The sequence below is a fragment of the Athene noctua genome, chromosome 16 (assembly GCF_965140245.1).
Source record: "Athene noctua chromosome 16, bAthNoc1.hap1.1, whole genome shotgun sequence".
Taxonomy (NCBI): Eukaryota; Metazoa; Chordata; class Aves; order Strigiformes; family Strigidae; genus Athene; species Athene noctua.
In genome coordinates, this window is record NC_134052.1 from 14644799 (window position 1) to 14665569 (window position 20771).

The window sequence follows — 20771 nt, forward strand, 5'->3', positions numbered from 1 at the left end:
GGGGGGGGGGGGGTGTTGCACATGTGCAGCCCGTTGGTCTCCTAAAAAGCTCTTGCTTTAAGAGTTTAAGCTGAAAAAAAGGTGGAGGAGCTGCATCCCGTTTAGCATCCTCCCTATCAGAAAGGCTCAGAAGCACGTCTGCAGCGAGGACGCCCTTCCTTTGGTTATTGTTGTTATCCCCGTCGCCAACAGATCTGTAAATGTTCAAAGAGCAACACGACTTAAAAAAAAAATAATAATAATTCAGCTGGCGAAGCAGGGCAGAGCCTGACCTCCGGCTCCATGGATGAGTGCTTCGCTGGGACCCCTGCTGAGCCAATGTGGACCTTCAACATCAACTCAGAAATTGGTGTGATTTGCCTGGGAAACCAGCAGTCATAGAGCAACTGGCCTTGACAAGATGAAGAGGAAATGTATAGAAGACGTTTAATGGGTCGCAAAAGGAGGAGGGGGGAGAAATCCAGCCTGGAGTGCTGCATTTTATGTGTCTGGAGGGGCCCTTGTGCAGGAAGGGATGAAGCAGGGCTGGGGAGGGAAGACTTTCCCAAGTTGGGCTTCATTTCCCAGCCATCCGGGAATGCTCTGCCCTGCAAAAGGTTATTTCCCCGTCCCTGGCTGGGACTCGGGCCTGGGCTGGGCTTCCAATAAAGCCCGTGATTTCTTTAATGTCAGTGAATAGCTGAAGGCAGGCCGGCTGGCGAGGCTTTGTACATAGACGCACTGGGCTTGGATTATGCACGCCTAATCGCCTAATTTTCTTCGAGTGATCTGGATGCCGTACTCTTGGGCTGTGGAACATTTTATAAATAGCTGTGCTTGGAGTTAATATGATTTACTGGAGAGAGACCGGTTAAGCAATTCCCCATCTAAGTAGAGCAGTAATGAACAGGCTCTGGAGAAGATGCCTTCCCCACCGGCCTCAAGAGGGGGTGGGCAGGGAAGCAGGGATGCAGAGGGGTAATGTTTATTTGTGTGCGTGCACAGAGTGTCATTGATTTTTAATTGTATTAAAAGAATTGCAGTAGCCACAGGCTGCCTCTAGGACTGGACTTTTCCCTCAAATATGTACAGCAAAGCCGTGGCCTCCCCCTCCCGCTACTGCTCACTGCTGCCGCAAAATCCCAGTGTGGGAGCGAGCGGGGACAGCAGAGCCCTGACCCCACTGCACATCCCTTCCCCTTCCCTTTTCCTTTCCTCTGCCCCTTCCAGGAAGCCAAACCAGACCGGGACGTTCCTGTGCCACCCCAGTCCCCACTCCTCCCGGCCGGGGAACCTCCCTTCTCTGGGGGGTGCCAGCAGAGCCAGGCTGACCCTGGAGGGACAGGAGCATCCCTGGGCCTATCCCCTTCCACCAAGGAGGGGACAATGGCTCCAGCCTAGGTCAGTTGAGTCGGCAGTGCCTGGAGACCCCGGGGAGACGGGGTGCTGAGGGCAGGGACCCCCCGCCACTGCCACCGAAGCCCTTAGCCAAGCCCTTAACCAAAGACACCGTAATTTCAGTGAGAACAGCAGTGAGGTCTCATGCGCAGGGACCCCTCTCCTCCCCATTCCCAGACAAAACCCACCCTGGGACAATGTCCTGGGCCTTGGGGGAGCATTGCTGGGGTCAGGGGTGCTCCCTGGGGAAGAAGGGGGTGAGCAGCACGTTAGAGACAATGAAAGCGACCTTCTTCACTTAGAAAATGGGAAGAGGAGAAAATGCATCAGCTTCAAATCAAAAGGTGGCAGTGGTGTGGGGAAATCGTGAAAAGCCTGTCCCAGGCTGGCCCTGGCTCCATGCAGCAGCCAGGGGAAGCTGGAGACAGGGATAAGGAGGTCAGGCCCCAGCCCCCCAGCCCCGGCTGGCAGGGAGAGGGCAGCCAGCCCCAGTCAGGGGCATTTCTAGGGGGTGGCTCGTTGCTCACATCCCACCCAAGAGGTAGGAGACACCCCACCGCGTGCAGGAACGAGGAGAGGGTCCCCCATTCCCTCCGGGATGCACCCCTCACCCCGGTTGTGGCACCTCAGCCAGGGAGGAGCCGCGTACCCCCACCTTACACCGGCGTGGGGGTGACCCCCAGGCGTAGAGGAGCTCCCCGGGGGGGCAGCCCCCACTCTCCCCACGCCGGGGGATGTCGGTCCCCGCTCCCAGCCCCGCTCCGCGCTGCACCGCAGGCACACAATAACCAGGACACCCCCCACGCCCCCCCCTCCCCAACCCCAGCAGCTCCCAGCCCTCAGCCATGCCTTCGCGAGGTGACTGGGAAAAATTAGGCTGGAAACCGTCCTGCTGATTGATACAACCAAATAAGCATCTCTAGGGAAAGAGGGGAAAGGAAAAAAAAAAAAAAAAAAAAAGCCTTTCTCCAGCGTGGAGCACGGAGAGGGGAAGCAGGTAATTAGCTATGTGATGGAGCAATCCTCTCCTGCAGAGGAAATTCTTGACACCAGAATTCTGCCCTGCGAAACCATGTGTGACCCAAGTGAGACATTTTTGTTGTGGTTTGGTTTTTTGGTGTGGTTTTTTGTTGTTTTTTTTTTTTTCCCCCCTTCCCCTTTTTAAAATTAAGATCATTATATGTTTTTTAAATGTCAAGCCCAGGAACAAGTGGAGGGGGTGGGGGTTGGGGAGCTGCGGGCATTCTTCACTTCAGAAGCTTGAATGTTTCAAAGTTGCTGCTGTGCTGTTAGCTGACGGCTATTGTGTGTGTTTAAGGCTGGGGGGGGGCGTGAGGAGGGGGCTCGGACCCCCCGTTGGTGTGGATTTGCTGTCCAAAGACCGTTAGAAAGAGGCAAGAATGAATGAGATTGAATGGAATTGTAATGCACAAGGCCCTCCTCCTTTCTCAAGGAGCTGGGAGGCCAGGAAAGCGAGTCGTGGGGAGAGCAGGCAGCTTTCCTCCACATAGGAAGAGGCTTTGCAAATCAGCAAATTGTATATTTCTAGGAGAAGAGGGGAGGGAGGGGGTTTATTTTTTTTTTTTTATTACAGATCTGAAAAAAAAAAAAAAAAAAAAAAAAAAAGCCCTGCAGCAGCCAAGAAGACCAAAAGGAGACAGAGAAAAAGAGGGAGAGGAGACTTGATAGAAAAATCTGATTCCCAAACCTCTTGTAAGTGTAATTACTTTCTAAGAAAATGAATTGCTTTCTAAGAAAAAGAAAAAACAAAATGTAGAAGAATGCCTGAAATTATAGCGGGGACCAAACTCTGTTGATCTCTTTCCTGCGCAGTGAGATTTCTGGGGCAGAAACCAAAGGCCTAGAATCTGCAAAACCTTTCTCTGAGATTTGAAAGAGATCTTGGGCTTCATTTTAAAGAGATTTTGCTTTCTCCTCCAGGCTGCGGGTCAGCTCCGAGGCGACGCTCGGGATGGCGACGGGGCACTGGCCGCTGAGCGCTGCTCCGGTACCTGGGCCGCATCCTGGTGGCAAACAAACAGACAAAGGCTGTTTTGTTATTGTCTTATTCAGCAGAAATGAGGAGGGTGATGAAATTTTTCGGGTGTTTCGTGAGCGCTCCGCAGTGTGTGTGTGTGTGTGTGTTTGTACGTGTGTGTCACATTGCCTGGGACAGGGATGAGTGTATGTTTTCTACGGTTTCTTGTGCCACAGTTGATTTCGGGTTCAATCCTGTGTATTTTTCTAATGTGGTCATCTATGCATGGCGGAGTCGGGGTTTGGAAATGGAAGGAAAGTGGAGGCATGTCGCTTGTCTCTGGGATTTCTTTGTTCGGGGAACAGTAGGTGGTAGGTTTAAAAAGGCAGAGAGCGAAAGAGGGGGAGAAGAAGAAAGAAACGAAAAAGAAAAAAAAATGGCCCTTTGCAAATCATCTGACTATTTTCTTCCGGGATGCAGAAATGCTGCATTAGAGATTAAGGAAGGGCCGTGCTTAAGACAAAATGTCTCACTGGAAGTGTTAATAAAATAGCAGCCAGACCTCAGCCTGCTTTTAAAGCCTGCAGCTCAGGAAGAGGCTGCAGGGCCGCGGGAGGGATGGGGTGGGGGGGGAGATGAGCTGGTGGGGATATTTAATGGTAAACTTTAGAGGGGCTGAACTGTTGGTGGGGTTTGTTATAAAGGAGAAATAAAGCCCTGCCGCCAGCCCGCCGAGCAGCAACGCTCCCCCCCCCGGCAGATGACATCGCTCAGTCACTAGCGCGGGGCTTCGCATTGACAGGAGGTTCAAAATACCCCATCCCCGGCGGGGAGGGGTGCGGGGGGGGGGGGGGAAGAAAATAAAACCCCCGGGTTTTCGGGGAGGATTCGCCGGGAGGAAAGAGGCAGGTGAAGGAGAGCGCTGTGCCCGCAAGCCTGACAGACAGACAGACAGACAGACCCACCGACCTCCCCCCGCAGGGCCCTTCAGAGGAGTAAAGACCCCTCGGGAAGGGGGCAGGAAGGAAAAGACCTCCTGCTTTATGGGGAGAAACACCCCCCTACCCCCCCCCAGCCCCATCACCCCCCCCCGGGCTGAGCTCACCGCCGCCGCCGCCCCGCTCCTTCAATACCATGGACAGCGAAGCGGGGCCGGTACCGGGGGACACCGCCCCCCGCCCCCCCGGACCCCCCCGGACCCCCCCGGCTGGGGACAGGCCCGGGCCGGAGCATCCTCGGGGCTGGGTACGGAGATCGGGTCCGAGTGTCCCCCCGAGGTGGCCCCCGCGCAAAAGGGTTAAACCCTGGGGATAAGAAGCGCGGTTTCCTCCGTGTTAATTTGTTTCGGTTGTTTTCTTTTAAATCGATAAAAGATTGAGAGCCTTGGTCTGTCGGAGTAAATAGGTCAATATGGAATAGGCTCTAAATAAGCAGATTTTTTAATTTATTTTTTTTTTTATAAAGTTTCCAAAGACGAAAAGCGAAGGGAAATATCCCTTCACTGCGTAATACCAAATGCTGATTTTGCCCGGTTTGGTGCTTATGTCACGAACTGCGGCGTTATAAAAGAGGAAGAGAAAAATGCACACAAATAGGGGCAGAGGCTCACAGTGCCGTGGCTGCCTTTTAAATACGGTCCTTGAGCTCAGAAGGTGATATTTCACCTCGCTGCAGAGTATTTCTGCTCATTCATCGGGAGCCAAACGTGGCCCACCGGTTCTTTACGAGCTGCTGTTTGGAGGCCGTATCCCCCTCGGAGCCTGGTCTGGCGCGGTACGGCTCTCAGAAAGGGAGACGCCATCCTCAAAACAATTGTTTTGATAGAGTGGGGAAGGGAATAGATCTCTTTTCCAGCGGTTATAACCCAGCTGTCCTAGAAATGCTCACACTGCCCGGGCAGAGACTTCCCGAGCTGAAGCAAGACGCCTTCCATCAAAACAATTGTATCCTGCCTCACCCTGCCTTACCCCCTTCCTAGGCAGAAGGAAAATACCAGAGTGTGTGGAAATACACACAGGCAAATAAATCCTCGCCTGAAAGCCGTTCTAGCGAATGCGCATAGCACTGCTGGCCAGGGGAGTTACTCTAGATGGGGAATAGGGAGCGTAGAAACCCACAGACCTGCGCCTCCCATCACAAAAATCAGTGTGAGCGTGTGTGGATACACATTTATTCGGGGTGTGTGTGTGTGTGTGTGTGTGTGTGTGTGTGTCTGGAGGGGGTGGGATGGATAATTAGCAGTGAAGAAGTGGCTTCCTTACCAAAAAATTCAACACATACAAGGCTTCTAGGCAAGACCTCTCCTAGCTGGACGTAGCCTGCCTGTTGTTAAACACGTTTTCTCTCCCCAGAGATGAAATTCGGCGACCCTAGATAAATAAATAAATCCTGGTGCCCATTTCCATTGTAACAGCCTCCCCGTGATGAGGTCTGTAAGTTTAAGCAACAAGAGCTGCAGCAAACCCCTGTCTGACGGCTTTCCAGCTCGCAAAATGGATGTGGTGGAAGCACGTAGCGAGGCACCAGTTAAAGTACGAGCGCAGGATGCCCGAGAGGGACGGCACGGCAGGGAGAGCCGCCTGGATGCCATGGCAGAGGTTAGAGTAGGTTGAGGGCAGGAAATCTATAGGTGCTTTTGGCATTTGCCAGGGTGGGAGTCTTAAAAAAAAAAAAAAAAAAAAAGTAAAAAAAAAAATACTCTCGGTTTGTCACTTGGAAGTCAAAGCCATTTCCTTCCAGGTCCTCACTCCTGTGAGTCTGTGCTCGTGTAATATTAAGAAAAATCTAGCATTAAACCCCAAAATATAAAATTTGTATTGTATATTTAAAGGGAACCTCTTACTTTATATAACTCAGGACACATTGTCTCTTCTCGGAGAGAACGGGGGTGAAATCCTACACATTTCTTAAAAAAAAAAAAAAAAAAAAAAAGAAAACACGTTTTAAAATTACATCCATGTCAGCTTTAAAGAAAATTATCGCTGATGTCTTTTTGAGCTTGGAAATATAACTGTAGGATGCAGCTTTCCCCTCCCCCTCTGCCCCTCCACCCCCTCCCTTCCCAACCAAAAAAAAAAAAAAAAAAAAGGGGAAGAAAAAAAAAAAAAAAAAAAAGCAAAAGCAAGAGAATATATAAAGCTCCTCTGATTAACAGTTTAGGTGCAGAACCCTATTTATAGGGTACGCGCTCTCCTATAACGCCTCGATCCTCCAGCCCGGAGCGGTACATTATTGATGCAGCTGCAAGTGCTCAAAGCTTAAACAATATTTTTTCCGAAAGCCCCAGCAGCCCGCCCGGGAGGAAGGTGGGGACGGGCTGGCGATGGAGTCCTGAATGTTACTCCTCCAGTTTCAAGGACATCTTGCTGATGAGGATTTGGTTAATGGAGGAGAACTTATGTCCTAGCGGTGACGTCATTGGGTCCCAATGTAATCCTCTTGTGCTGAACCCAATCAGCAGATGTGCTGAGAGCCGGGATGCGGAGAAGAAGCTCTAATCCCTTAGACTGGATGAGATCAGCTGAAACAGCCAGGACTAGACCCCAAACCCCTCTGCTAGGAAGATCAAGAGAAAAGGGATAAATTGAGAGAGACGCCTCATAACCCCTTTAAAGAGCTTTGGAGAAGAGAAGAGAAAGATGGGTGGTGCACCAAGTTCATCTTGCTTTTAAAGCGTAGCGGGAGCCTGGTTTTCACTCTGATGAGGTCCTTCTGCATTGTTCCAGGGCAGGAGGAGAGAGGAGGAAAAAAAAAAAAAAAAAAAAAAAAAAAAAAGAGAGAGAGAGAGAAAAAAGGAGGAAAAAAAAAAAAAAGAGAGGAAAAAAAAGTCTGAAATTCAAAGATAATGAGAGACTAGGCGCCTTTCTTATTCATCTCCAGCTTGCCTACACAAAAACAAGCGTCCTGAGCCACGGGAGGGCGTTTGCACTGGATCTGAGCGAGGCAGCAGAGTTTGTGCCGCCGGAGCCGCCGGGCGCAGCTTCCCCCGGAGTGGGTAAATCTGCTAAGAGCCGTAATTACGGGGTTTGGGCGACAATGGTGGGAGAGCGACCCAGCTCTATTGCTAACTTGGAAGAGCATCAGGATTTTTTTTTCCCCTTGTGCAAGCGACCTTAATGGGCTTGTGATTTTTTTTTTTTCTTTTTCTATTTTTTTTTTTTTTTTGACAAAAAGGAAGGGGAGGAAGGGGAGGGGGTGAGGATTTTTCAGACGCGGTTATCTAGAGAGAGAAATCATCCTAAATTCATAAGGCGCCTCTAAGTCCGACGGCGATCAACGCAACCGTTTAATTGCTTTACCCCTTTTCGATCCCTCTCAATTTTTTTTATTTTTTTTTTTTGTGTTGCAATTTTTTTTTTTTTTTTTTTTAAGTGGAGCGATTATTGTGCCGAACCGCGGCGGAGCGGAGAGCTGGGAAACGCGTCTTTAAACCTCCGCCGGTTTCCCTTCGAGCGGAGAAAAACCGGCTCCTTTGCGAGCAAAAACACACGAGCGGGATTTTAATTTTGCTCTGGGGAGGGAACGAGAAGGCGTAGTGGGGGGGGGGGGGGGAGGAAGGGATGTCCCCAACGTCCCCCGCAGCCACCCGCCGGCTGTCCCCGGGGCTCGGCCGGCGGCGGCCCGGCGGGGGGGACCCGCTCCCGGGGCCCCGGGCCCGGGGGGGGGCTGCGCAGCATCTCCGGGCGCATCGCCGCGGCTCCGGGACGCGTCGCAGGGCACCGGAGGTTTGTTGAGAGCTATCCTCGGCGCTAGCAGCTTTGATTATTCTTATTATTATTCTTAATTATTATGATCATCCCCAGCGGTATGTTTTTTCTCGCCGGAGCTCGGGATGTGTCCGTCTGTCCGTCCCTCTACCCCCGGCGCTCAGCATCTGGCCGGCTGCGGAGGCCGGAGAGAGGGGCGGGGGGGGCATGCTGACCCCAGCAGGGCGAGGAGGGGTGTGGGGATAGCAGCGGCACCCGGCCGCAAGGCAAATCCCCCCCCCCCCCCAACCTCCTCTTCCCCATCCCCTCCCTCCCCTCCTCCACCGCCCCCGGCCCCGCGGCCGCCCCGGCGGAGAGGGGGGGCCCCGGGCGGCGGGGAGGAGGAGGAGGGGGGGGGTGTGTGTTCGTCCGGCGATCCCGGCGGGGTGGACCCTGCACTGACAGCCTCTCTCTCTCTCTTTCTCTCCCCCCCCCCTTTCCCCCCCGCAAGCCCCGCTCGCCGCCTGCCCTGCTCCGAGCGGGGACAGCCCGAGCCCCTCTCTGCGTGTTCACAGCGGACCTTGATTTAATGTCCATACAATTAAGGCACGCGGTGAATGCCAAGAGAGGAGCCTCACAGCTTCATTTTCATGGAAATTGGGGACATAAACCCTCTAATTACACTTAACAACAGCCACGGAGCGATCTATGGAGCATCCTCGGCCTTTTGACAAATAGGAGTAACAATGCCGGCAGCGCCTGGCGGGGCAGCTGTCTGCTCGCATTAACGGGGGCACGGGGGGAGCCGGGGAAGGGGGGGGGGGGGGGAGGCCCCGCTCCGGTACTACCGGGGCTTGCGGGGGCTCCCGCCGTACAAAGGGCAGGAGGAGCGGCAGGACAATGCGGGCAGAGACGGGGCGGGGGGGGGGGGGGGAAGCGGAGGGGGGGGGGGGGGGAGCCGCGGGCAGGGAGCGCTGCGGGGAGTGGGCGAAGGGGTGGGGGTGACAAGCGGCCCCGCGTTGCAGAGCGAAGGGACACCCCCTTCCCCTTCCCGTGCAAAGGGACCCCCCCTAGAGCAAGGGACACCCACACCCCCCCCTTCTCCGCCTTTCCCGGTGCTCTGCAAGGAGCGCTGGGCTCCGCAATGCCGTTCGGAAGCTCCCTGACAAACCACCCCTTGGGAGGTTTTTTTCGGGGAGGGGGGGGGGGTCTTTTCTGCTTTATTTTTTCACTCGCTTTTAAAATTTTTATTTCTGACGTTGCCCCCCCAGCAGCCCCTCTCCCGCATCCCTGCATCTCCCCTCCCTGGTGCGGGGGCTCGGCCATGCGGCCCCCGCTGCGCTGCGGAGCCGCAACACGGCTCCGCGGCCGCGTCCTGCTTGCCTCTGCGCCCTCGTAGCCCCTTTGCAACTCAACTAGTCACAGAACTCAGTTAGGAGGATGCTTTTTTCCAAATGCCGGCCAGGTCCGGCAAGGAGAGGGCCCGCAGCACCGCAGCCACCCCCAGTGCCACCCCCGGCAAGAGGGGACGCGTCCCCTCTCCCAGGCTCTAGCGAGACTGCAGCAGCCCACGTCGGTTCTTAGGTTAGGCTTTAGACTTCAATAAATCTCTGTTGCAAGACTCGTGTTTTCAGCTTCCTAAAGACACGCCGAGCCCTGAGTTTGAGCATCCTGAGAGCTGTGCTTGGGCAAGGGAAGATTTAATTATTTGGCTGCAAAAAGCCCTATAGCTGGATTCAGCCGCATACACACAACTCTCTGCACCCCCTCCCCTCTTCATCTCTGCTCCACTATTTTATCAGCATTGCGTCTGCCCAAGGAACCGGTCCATAGCCATCTCCATCCTCCATCCCTGCAGCGCTTGCCGTGGGACACACGACCTTGTCTGCAACGGAGATGTCAGTAGCAGAGCACTTTCCTGGTTTAGGAGAGGGGGAAAGGAAAAACCTCACTGTACTTTGCGGGATTGCCTGATTTCGTGCTCGCCTGGGAAAAGCAGGTGCTTTTAGGGAGGGCTGCTGGGGGAAGCGGGACAAGGAAAGGGAAGAAGCAGAGGACGCGGGCCTCGGAGGACAGCAGCGTGGTGGTGGTGAGGAAGGTAACTGCCCCCCGCTCCCGAGGCCGTGCTGCAGCAGAGGCATCGCGCAACCAAGCACTTGGGAACGGGTCGTGCCTCCAACCCTGGCAAGAGGCAGGAGTGAGGAAGCACGCGGTGCCCATACGGCTACACGGAGCGGTGCGGCAACCCATTCCTCTCCTGCGGACCTGATCCTGAGCGTTGCTCCAGCACGGCCAGGTACCATGTAACTGCAGAAGCTCACAGGGCAAGAGGCTGCGAGGTGCAGGAGGGCCCAGCTTCATCAGGAGGGCTCTAGAGGCACAGAGATCCTTAAGACAAGCTGGATTTTTCCCCTCCCTCTTCCCCAGTAGATCAGCACAAGTACCAAAGTGTCGGAGACCTGCTTGCTCCCATGTCCATCCAGCGCTGCAAGGTCACAGGACACATTTTGACCTCATTTGCTCCCACCATAAGTCAGGGGCTACGCGGTGACTGGATTCACTGCTGGGGGGACACCCTCATCTCTTCCATACAGCCCTGCAGGGGCAGATTTCCAGCCACGGGGCAGTTCTGCTCTTGAACAAATCCTTGGTTCTTTGCAAAGCAGGCAGTGAGGGATAAGGAGCCAAGTGCAGGGAGCCAGACCCCAGTAAACCTAAAGCTGGCATTAAGAGACAGAAAGGAGCAAGTCACTCCGAGGTAATCTGCAGTGCAGCAGGAAAGCTGCTGGCTCCCTCCAGGGGCCACCGAGAGGCCAAGGCCAGCTCTGAAGGCACGCAGGTAACTGGGGGGCTGCACGGGGCCCGATGGACGGGACTGGGCCTGGTCCCCACACTGGGGTGCGACGGGGATTGAGAATCAAGATCGATCGTGCCAAGACGGCGTAAGCCAGATGTTCCTCCTGGACCAGATCCCTCTCCAGGTTTGCAGGGGAGGGAGTCGCACAGACTCAGCCAACAGGACTGCCTCGATTCTCAAATGTTCTCCCCTCCCTCGGGCTTCCTATGTGCCCCCTTCTTAGCCAGGAGGGGATTGAGGAGGTTAGACCTCTTAGCTGTAACCCTCTTCCCTCACACAAAGCCCCCATCCCGTGTATTGCTCCCATCCCCAGGCTGCAGCCAGGGGTCTGCAGAACTGCCCGGAACGTGCTCCCCGCTGCATGCGCACGAGCCAGCAGCTGCAGCATGGCCAAGGGGGGCTGGTTCACCCCCCAAAAAAACAGTCACGGGCCTGGGGGCCGCTGCGCTGCACTGAGCCTTTCACGCCAGTCTGAAATCAAGGGAGACAAGAGCGTGAGGCAGCAAGTCAGATCAGCTACGGCTGGCGGATGGAAAAGTGAGAAAGGCTGGTGCTGGGGCCGGCCACAGCTTCGCTTTGCCTGTTTTCTGCTCATGTACTGAACCCTGTTTGTTTAGGTACATCAAGGCTCAAGCACCTGGGAGTGGAGATTATTGCACAGAGGCCTACGTATGTCCACAAAGCTGCCCCCACCTGCCTCCTCCACTGTGTTTTCCGCTCTGTGGTGGGATCCCATGTTCTCACCCACCTCTGTGTCAAAGCCAGATCCTTAGTCTTGGTTGTTGGTGGTTCCTGGCTGGCTCAGAAGCTTGATCTGCTCAGGGTTCAGCTGGGGGCACCTGCTTCAGGAGGTCACACATCCTGCAGGCTGATTAGGTGAAAAAAGGCCCCAGAGCAACACCATTAGTCACACAGCAAGGACAGCACCGGTACCAAGTCATCTCCTGTCCTAGGCACCACCTCCTTTTCAGTCAGAAGGAGGATTTATCCAAGATCAGATGTACCCCTGTGCCAGTCACAGCTTTAGTGAAGTCCAGTTTCCTAATGGAAAAGCCTTGGGGAATATGAGCTGGTCTTTGCAACAGCAGGTCTGGACCAGGCCATTCCATGATGGAGTCACCACAGAGAAATTACTGTCTTACTTCCCCTGTACAGTTCCCCCACACTCAGAAGAGGTACACAGTTTCCCCCCTCACAGGGAAAATCAAAGCTGGGTCCAAGCTGGGGTGAGAAGGAAGATTTATCTTCCTTGTAGATGTACACAAAGCACCAGTCTCCACTCCTTATTCATGTGACAACCGCTCAGGGAATGACTTTGCATATGACTGCCTCATCCTATACTAGTCCTGACATCAGTTAGTAAGGACAGGTTAGAAAAACACTTCTCTTTTCTCTCAACTCACCACACAGCAGATGGAGCTGTGCTGTCATCCCACAGCGTGTGCCAGGGAGGCTTCGGGTTTGAGCTACGTCGAGAAATACTGGGACTGCTTGCAAATAGGATAAGGAGAAACAAATCTGGGTAGAGGCCTGATCCTGAGGGAAGGTTTGATGATATGGGTGGGTAAACCTGAGAAAGGAAGAGGCTAAGGGAAAGAGGATAACAGTCAAGTGCATAAAAGGCTGCTGTAAGGGGAGGGAACCACTGATTTCCATAGCTGTGTAGGTAGTAACAGGCCCAGCCTGCAGCAGGAATGATTCAGGTATCAGGGAAAGAGCTTTCTGGTGGGAAGGACAGAGAAGCACTGGAACAACGTGGGCAAGAGGAGAAATTCCTGCCTAGGGAAGATACTGGAGAAGCACCTAGCAGGTGCACTGATCCCTCCAGCCTTATGCAGAAGGGGCCACAAAGAGAAGGTGGCATCACACAGCTATTTCCCCTGGAAGAATGGAAAAAAAAAAAAAACACAAAACCAACCATCTTCATGTCTTTGCCTAAGACCAAAGGGTTCATCTGTGTCACCACAGAGACCCGGAAAGGTACCACTGCTCGAGGGGCAATGACAGGGCACAGTGTCTATAAAAGCCCAGGCTTGTCATCCTCATATAAGGACAAAGTTGAGGCATCCCCATAGAAGTGATCAAATTCAAGGTGTCGGGTTTTTTTCCAGAAAGACAGAAATGGGATGTACCTTCGTCAGTCCTATGGAAATAATCCTATTTGGGATTAGTTCCTCACATGGTTTGTCCCAAGCCAGCTCAAAACCAATTGGCAGCATTACCAAGGTATAATAATAATACCCCCAGGTGATATCCCAGAGCGACGGCTATTTTCTTTCACCTCCTAATAGCTCCCTTCTGATGAACTGCACAGCCTCCTGGGTATGTTTGCAGAAACAGGAAAACGGAGATAATCTGATGTGTGTAGGATTATACATATATATATTATACAGCTGTATCTGCAGCTTGCTTTCCCCTTGAAAAGGCCGTGCCCAGGGGACTTGCAGAGCCTGACAGTGAAGGATTCAAAGCACTCACTCAAGGACCCAGACTCTGCCCTGCTCCCCCAGGAGGGAACAGGAGGATTTTTAGGCTACAGGACAATTCACCTCACCTGTAGCACAGGTTTCCCACCCTGGCCTGCCAGAGTTTTGACTCCAGAAGGTAAGGGACCCTTAGCAAGACAGCCTCCCTCCCTGCAGGGCTTGCCTGTATTTTAGAGTAGCTTGCCCATGTTTGCAGAGTGGCTACAGGACTATGAGAGCACAGGGATCATTTTCACAGCCTGCTCTCCTAACCCTCTAAGTAACCCCATCGTCAGCTGCCGCCCAGCTGAAGCAGGCAGTACCTGTTTAAACTTTTATCACCTTTATTACAAAGAGAACCAAGATAAAACCAGTTCCTGCAGAAGCAGAAAAAAAAAACCTGATAGCGGGACAAAGCCATTCTCCCTCTTGCAAAGGCCCAGGTGACCGCAGGATGGCACCACTGCCACTTCTCCTGGAGGGACACCACGGCCTGTGCCAGGAGCTGGGAGCTGGGAGAGGGGAGGAGAAAGGAGAGGAGACAGAAGGGGAGAGGGGAGAGGACTGCTGCAGGCAGGCTGGTGTTGATAACCTGCCCAGCGTTTTGGCCTCCCAGGTGGTGGTTCTGTCACTTAACCGCTGATGAATGATTCAGGATCCTGGATCTCCACAGGCGCTGAGCTACGAATTTGGTTTCAAGACCGTGGCTTGAATTAAAATGCATTCTGACCTGGAGAGGCAATTCTGCCTCCTTCCACCAGCTCGGCCCTGCTTTCTCAGTGGCAAGAGCCACCTCTGCTCTGGCGTTTACAGAAACAACCAGAAGTGATGTTCTACCAGAATCTTTCACCCCCAGCTTTTTAGTCCACCGTCCCCGTCCCCCAGTGGCTTTGCTACTCCTACTCAGACCTGAAACCCTCTCAGCCTTACAGAGAAGTGAGCAGGAATCCTGCAGCCAGCCTGTTCCCCATCATTTCTGCCTCCTGGTGCCTAATGTCCCCTCTGCAGAGTGCAAGAGGCTGCCGGGGAGGAGGCAGGCAGCCCTCGCACAGCTTTCCTTGGGGTGGGAGGCATGGCTGCTGCTGTGCACAAGGTGGCACTCGCTCTCCATCTTAGCAAGGCTGCATGGACCTGCGGGGAACGAGCTGCTGGTGCGAGATGCAAAGCAGGCGTTGGATTACTCTGTGTCAGAAGATACGGGCTCCGGTTCCTTCCCTGCATAGCCTGACCCCTCTCTGGATACTCCAAACACCAACCGACCAGCTCAAGCACAGGTCTTTTATCTGACAGACAGCAAGACTGGATGCCAGGACCATCACTCCCACGGATGCTCTGGATGCTGGCCAAGAGCTCGTGTCTAAAATGACAAGGCTGGAAACGTGCAAGGAAACATCACCTTTCCTGCTGGTCTGCAAATTAGCGCTGCGAGAAAGCAGAGCTGCTAAAGCTCTTTCTCCCCGTAAGGGCAGAAGGTTACAGTCTTCACCTAGCTCACCCTTAGCTGAGCAAGTAGTTCTCCCTCCTTTCAGTCATTTCCACAGTTTTTCCAACTGAGAGCCACATGAATGTTGTTGCTTCTCCAGCCCCAGAGGAGCCTCCCCTTGCCCAGCCCTGCCCTTCCCCAGTGAACTGTGGTACCCGGCCTCCATTGACAACCACCAATCTGCCCTCCCCTCCTCCTTCCAGGAAAGCTTGTATCCCTTCCCATAGGGAAATGTCAGCTGATTCAGAGATGTTCACATTTTGTGCAAAGAAGCGATCAAAGGCTTGCTTGCAGCTGCTCAGCTTAATTTTAGCTATTGCACGACACCAGAAGCTTGCCCCTAACTCACCTTCTTCCCAATAGCATCTCCAAATCAGGAGTGAGATTTAAATGAGATCTACAGAAATCGCCTAAATGTGATTTGTCAAATCTCTTGCATTCAGATGGGGGAAAAAAACAACAAACAAACCTAGAAGCAGAGGAAAGGAGTGGGTATGTGCACGAGAGAATTTGTCAAAAGCTTGTCCATCAACTCCCAGGAGAGAGGACCTGTATCACATGCTTGTATGTGGGCAGTGTCCCTGTTAGAGGGGTTACTTGCAGCTTGGTACCCTCGTAAAAGAACATTCCCTGGGGTCCTGCAGCAAGAGAAGTTGTGCAGTGTTGATTCCAGGGCACAAGGCTGCCAAATCCTGGGACAACCAGGCTGCAGGCTCAGAGCGTAAGGCACGAGAAGTGGAGACCTAAGTGTCTGGAAATAAAACGGGGAAGAGGGGGAACAGGGATGTACCAAAGCAGCACTGGAAACTGGCCAGTGGAAGCAGGAGGACACAGGAGGGCTGTTTTACTGTGCTGCCTGACTCTTCTACTGTAGATTCTCTTCGCTGGAGGCACAAGGGTTTGCACCTTCCTGCATGCTTTGCTGAGGGGGTCCTGCAGCTCCTTGGCCCACAAACCCTTCACACCGAAGGGTCCCCCCTTTCCCAGTGCGGCTAGCAAGACATGGCTAGACAAAGTCAGAAATTTACGCTACCAAAAGCCCGATGCAAAACTTTACCCCCTGAAAGCCCTTCATTTCACAGCTAAATTCAGATGCAGACCCCAGAGATAGAAAAGCTTTTGGCATCATTACAGGAAAAGATCTAGAAGTGCTGTAGGAAGTTACATTCCAATTAGCTTCACATCAACGGTGGGGTAAGCATTACAAAGCATTTAAAAGATCAAATGCAAAAGCACAGCTTGAGTAATAGGGACCAAGGTGGTTTCAGCTAGGAACAGTTGTGGTTAATCTGATGGAGCTCTTTGAGGCTGTAACTGCTACAGGAGTCAAAGTGGTGGAAACAGGCAGAGCACAATTAGGTTTGCAGCATGCAGTGGACGGGGTTTTGCAAAGGAAGCTAATGACTGAGATGGGGAGTCCCAGAATAAGTGGATGTGCTGTGGCTTAATGCTCTGGAAATTGCCCAGAAACAAAGATGCAAGCAGGAAGGCATTAATGGAAACCTTCTATGTCAGAAGGAAATGATTCCTGGGATGGAGCAATACTGCCAGCTTGTCTGGAGCAGAACAAAAGGCAGGAAGGTAAGACAGAGAGCTCCCTAGGGCAGGGAGCTATATTTCGGTTCTGAACATCATGTTCCACAACTCCTCATGCCCCAAACAAATAATCCTCTCCTTTTTTTGAGCAGAGCTGCTGGAATTCTTTTTTGTATTCTCTCCCTCATTTTTCTGCTCTAATGGTGTTGTTTTTGTTGTGTGTTTTTTTTAACAGAACCAGAAACTCCTTTCAGAACTAACAGTGCCAGCAGCACGTACAGGCCCCATCTAAGCAGGGATGGAGCAGTTGCGTGGCTGCGATCACATCTGGGGGAGCCCGAGCAATGCCAGGGAGTGCTAACTGGGAGTTACACTCCCCATATCCCTCCCTCCATGCATTCTGCTAATCCGCAGACAGATGGGAACGGCAGGTGAGGAACAGAAAGACCTCATTTTGTACCTATTATCTTCGGTAAGAGTTTTGCAACTGATGCATATGGGAACAAATTCTAGGCAAATGGCACCCAAACCACATCTGCCTTCCCAGGGCTCTGTAACCTGAGGGCAGGGACGTAAGAGAAAATTCTGGTCCAAGGCATGCTTGACTCAAGATGAGGTTTTTAGCTGTAGTCCTTGAATCCACTCTTGGGTTGTCCTACTGATGAGATCGACCGATTACTGTGTTCAGTTTTGTCCCCTCACTACAAAAAGGACGTAGAGTTACTCGAGCATGTCCAGAGAAGGGCTACGAAGCTGGTGCAGGGTCTGGAACACATGTCCTGTGAGGAGCGGCTGAGGGAACTGGGGGTGTTTAGTCTGGAGAAGAGGAGGCTGAGGGGAGACCTTACCACCCTCTACAGCTCCCTGACAGGAGGGTGCAGAGAGCTGGGTTTGAGCCTCTCTAGCCTGGTAGAAAGCGACAGGACAAGAGGGAATGGCCTCAAGTTGCACCAAGGAAAGTTTAGACTAGATATTAGGAAGCATTTCTTTCCAGAACGGGTTGTTGGGCGTTGGAATGGGCTGCCCAGGGGGGTGGTGGAGTCCCCATCCCTGGGGGTGTTCAAGAGTCGGGTCGATTTGGAGCTTAAGGATATGCTGTAGGTGGGAACTGTGCTAGGAGAACGGTTGGACTAGATGATCTCCAGGGTCCTTTCCAACCTAGATGATTCTGTGATTCTCAGGTCTAGGCACATCGATTCAAAGACCCCAGCCAGAGGCATTCCCCACCTTCTGGAAGTCATCCTACTGTGGCAGCTAAGATTCAAGGTCATAAATCTGTGAGCTACTATTGCCAAGCACAGTATAGGGTGAACTAAAAAAAAAATAATAAAATTAACAAAATGCTTGATTCTTGGAGCATTCAGCACAAGGGGAAAAGAAACCCATCCCGTCCCTGGAGCAGCAGAGGCCACACAACTTAATCTATTTACCAGAGAAGGATGCAAAGCACCACAGGAGGTCACCAAATGACTCTGTGACACACTCGTACCATTTACTATAAACCACCTTATTTCCACATAAGTTTATTTCTCGGTTCAACAGGTGTTAAGAACTCTCGGAACAATTTACCAGTCACATCACGTCGCCTCAGGGTGAACCGTATATATTTGTAAGTTGAAATTAATGCAAAGGCCTTGCCCTGTCACAAACATCTCTACAAAGGCACCCGAAATATGCAGCTGGACCTATGGAAAGAGTCAAAGCACTGACTAGCTCCCTTCAGCTCATCTAACTGAGCTCTGCTGACTGCCACTGAACCGGCAACGCCGTTAACTGTAGTGGCAACAACCAAATTAGCACCACTGAGACGAGCAGGATCTCTGCAGTAGGATTCTTGGCATGCAGTTTGCTATTACATTTTCTCCAGCTTCACTAATTCTGATCCTTTACCATGCACTAGCTGTGCTAAATCCACAGCCTAGGGTGTAAATCCGATCACTGAAATACGGTATTTTGATTTTTATGGTTAGGGTTCAATTAAAAAAAAAAAAGTACAGGCAGGACTGTATGGGAAGAGGAGCAGCCCTTAGTGAAAGACACCTGAAGCGTCTTAAGACAGCTTTACTACTAGAGGAAAGATAACACTGAATAGAATCCTTCCTGTCTTATCAGTGCTTTTACTTTGTAAAAGAACTGCAGGGCTTTGTAAACCCACTGCTTTTTTATTTATCTGCAAGTTCCTGCAGCACTGAAAACGCATCCTTGCAGAACCCCCTTCTCACGGGTGGGCTGTAATCACCCACGGTGAGATGTGCTTTTACAGCACGGGCAACTGGGCAGGCATCACACCAGACCACTTCTCTGACGAAGGTTTTCTAAAAATGTGAAAAAGGGGTTGGTTTCTCCGCTCTGGATCTCTGAAAACAGTCTCTGATGTACACGGCTGCATCCAGACCTCCTCCTTCCTCTGCTATTTTATCCTGTTTTTAATCGTCCCACTTTTCTCTTTGTTATCATCATTAATACTTTTAATGCATTTCTTACAAGAAACAGGGTGAGCTTGCCAGCTAGTGGAAATCAGCAGTGTCTGGGGCTGTGCCAATTTACTTCAGCTCAGAATCACAGCAATAGTTACCACCTTTTTGTTTGTATGAAGAAAAAGCCAGCACTATTTCTTACTGTACCTCTCTTTGCAGCATACAGATATATGTTTGCATATATATACCTCTCTATACGTAATATACACACCCATACATAAAATCTACTATCAGAGAAATACCAGTGTTTATTCCAGAGCATGATTTCTTTGAAAAATGGCTTATTATGTGCCAAACATTCTTATTCTACTGAGGACAAAAAGTGCCTTGTAGAATTAAGTTTGGAAAAGCTGCAAAACTAACCGCATTGGAAACGATGAAATTAGATCACAAAGACAATCCATTGTCATTATCCAGGACTCTGGGGCTCCTGTTTGTACAACACTTAGAGGTGGCAGAGAGGTACTGCCTATAAATCCCCCTTTCTCCGTGATGGGATGGCTCTTGTAACTCATCTTTTAAACAGACTGAACATTTCCTGCAGTCACCAGGCTAGAGATGCTTTCTGCCTCTGGACAAACTTTACCAGAGTGACTAATGGCACAGCTGGGTTCCTGAGAATAATTCAAACGGCTTCTTTATTGTTCTGTGAGCACCAACAACAGCCACGAGCCTCTCCAGAAAGCACATGTGGGCTTCTCACTGCAGGTGTGTTGGTGAAGCCGATGACCACACATACTGTGCACCACCTATTTTCCCTTCCCTCCTCCTGTCTCTCCATTTATCTCTAGCATAACCACACCCTCACACTTTAAACAGCAATAAGAACAAACATCACAGAATTACTTTCACATTTGCTACCTTTCCCCTGACTTTGCTCAGGTTTAGCTTCCCTGGCCCCCGGCTGTGCCTTTCTGTTCCCACTGCAGAACCGATGGGGAGGGTCTCGGCTCCACTTGCAGAGCAAGCTTCTCCACAGGCTACTAACTACTACTAGACTACTAACTACTACTAGACTACTAACAACCTCGATGTCCAGAGTACTTCCAAATGAAAAAACTGCGTACGTTCAATGACTGAAAAGCACAAAAGTGCTGCTCCATAAATGCCTTACATCATTTTACCTACCCTCTTCATTACCTCCATGGGCCACTTTCTAGAGCACCAGTCGCTCAGGAGGAGATGTTGAGAAGGAAACAGGCTGTGTGCTCTCTCAAGTCGTACCACAGGTTATACTCACCAGGGCAGATGAGAATTTTGTTGATGTTTCTGAGGATGGTCATGCCTCACAACCCACTTTCATTTCATCAGAAGGTTTTTGAAATTTTACAGGAGGAGCCTCTGTGCAATTTGTGATCTACAGGTTCAGATCCATGGTTGTGTTAATTATTTAAAATAAATCCTAATGGGTTAATAATAATAATTTTTAAAATCTGTCTAAAGATCACCCCATCTGCCAGTCTTTTGTGCATACTCTCCTTTTAGGATTTATCTTCCACTATCACATGCTTTGGAATAACTGAATTAGCAACATGCAGCATTTTCCCATCCTCAGCAAGGTCAGTGAGTTAAGGAAAAAAATCTGAAATGATACCTGGCTCATGAAATCACTCTTCTTCCCCATCTAGTATTTTACTCACGATGGGCGGATTACATTTCCCATAGGAGCTCATTAGTGCTGCTCTTTGCTCAGCATCAGGGAATCTTTTGGAGTTGTCTTTCCTCCCAGCTGGTAAAAAATCGCTTTTTGTTTCTTCTCCCGACTTAACTGTCCACCATCCCCCAGTTCTGAAGTGGCAGTTTTAGAAAAATAAGAGCTTTTGGACCAAAAAACCCCACCGTGCTTCTAACCTTGGTGATGACAACGGAATGAACTGTCATGAACGGAGTGTGTAGCCAAGGAACAATGCAAG

The 20771-nt window shown here is 51.5% G+C and overlaps 1 long non-coding RNA gene across 1 annotated transcript; it reads left to right on the top strand.

Annotated features, from left to right (window-relative positions):
• The first annotated feature begins 8988 nt into the window (after positions 1-8988).
• LOC141966812 (uncharacterized) lies at positions 8989-20771 on the top strand. The gene is made up of 3 exons (XR_012634620.1): positions 8989-16426; positions 16617-16812; positions 17563-20771. It is a non-coding gene; the product is annotated as an uncharacterized LOC141966812 (long non-coding RNA).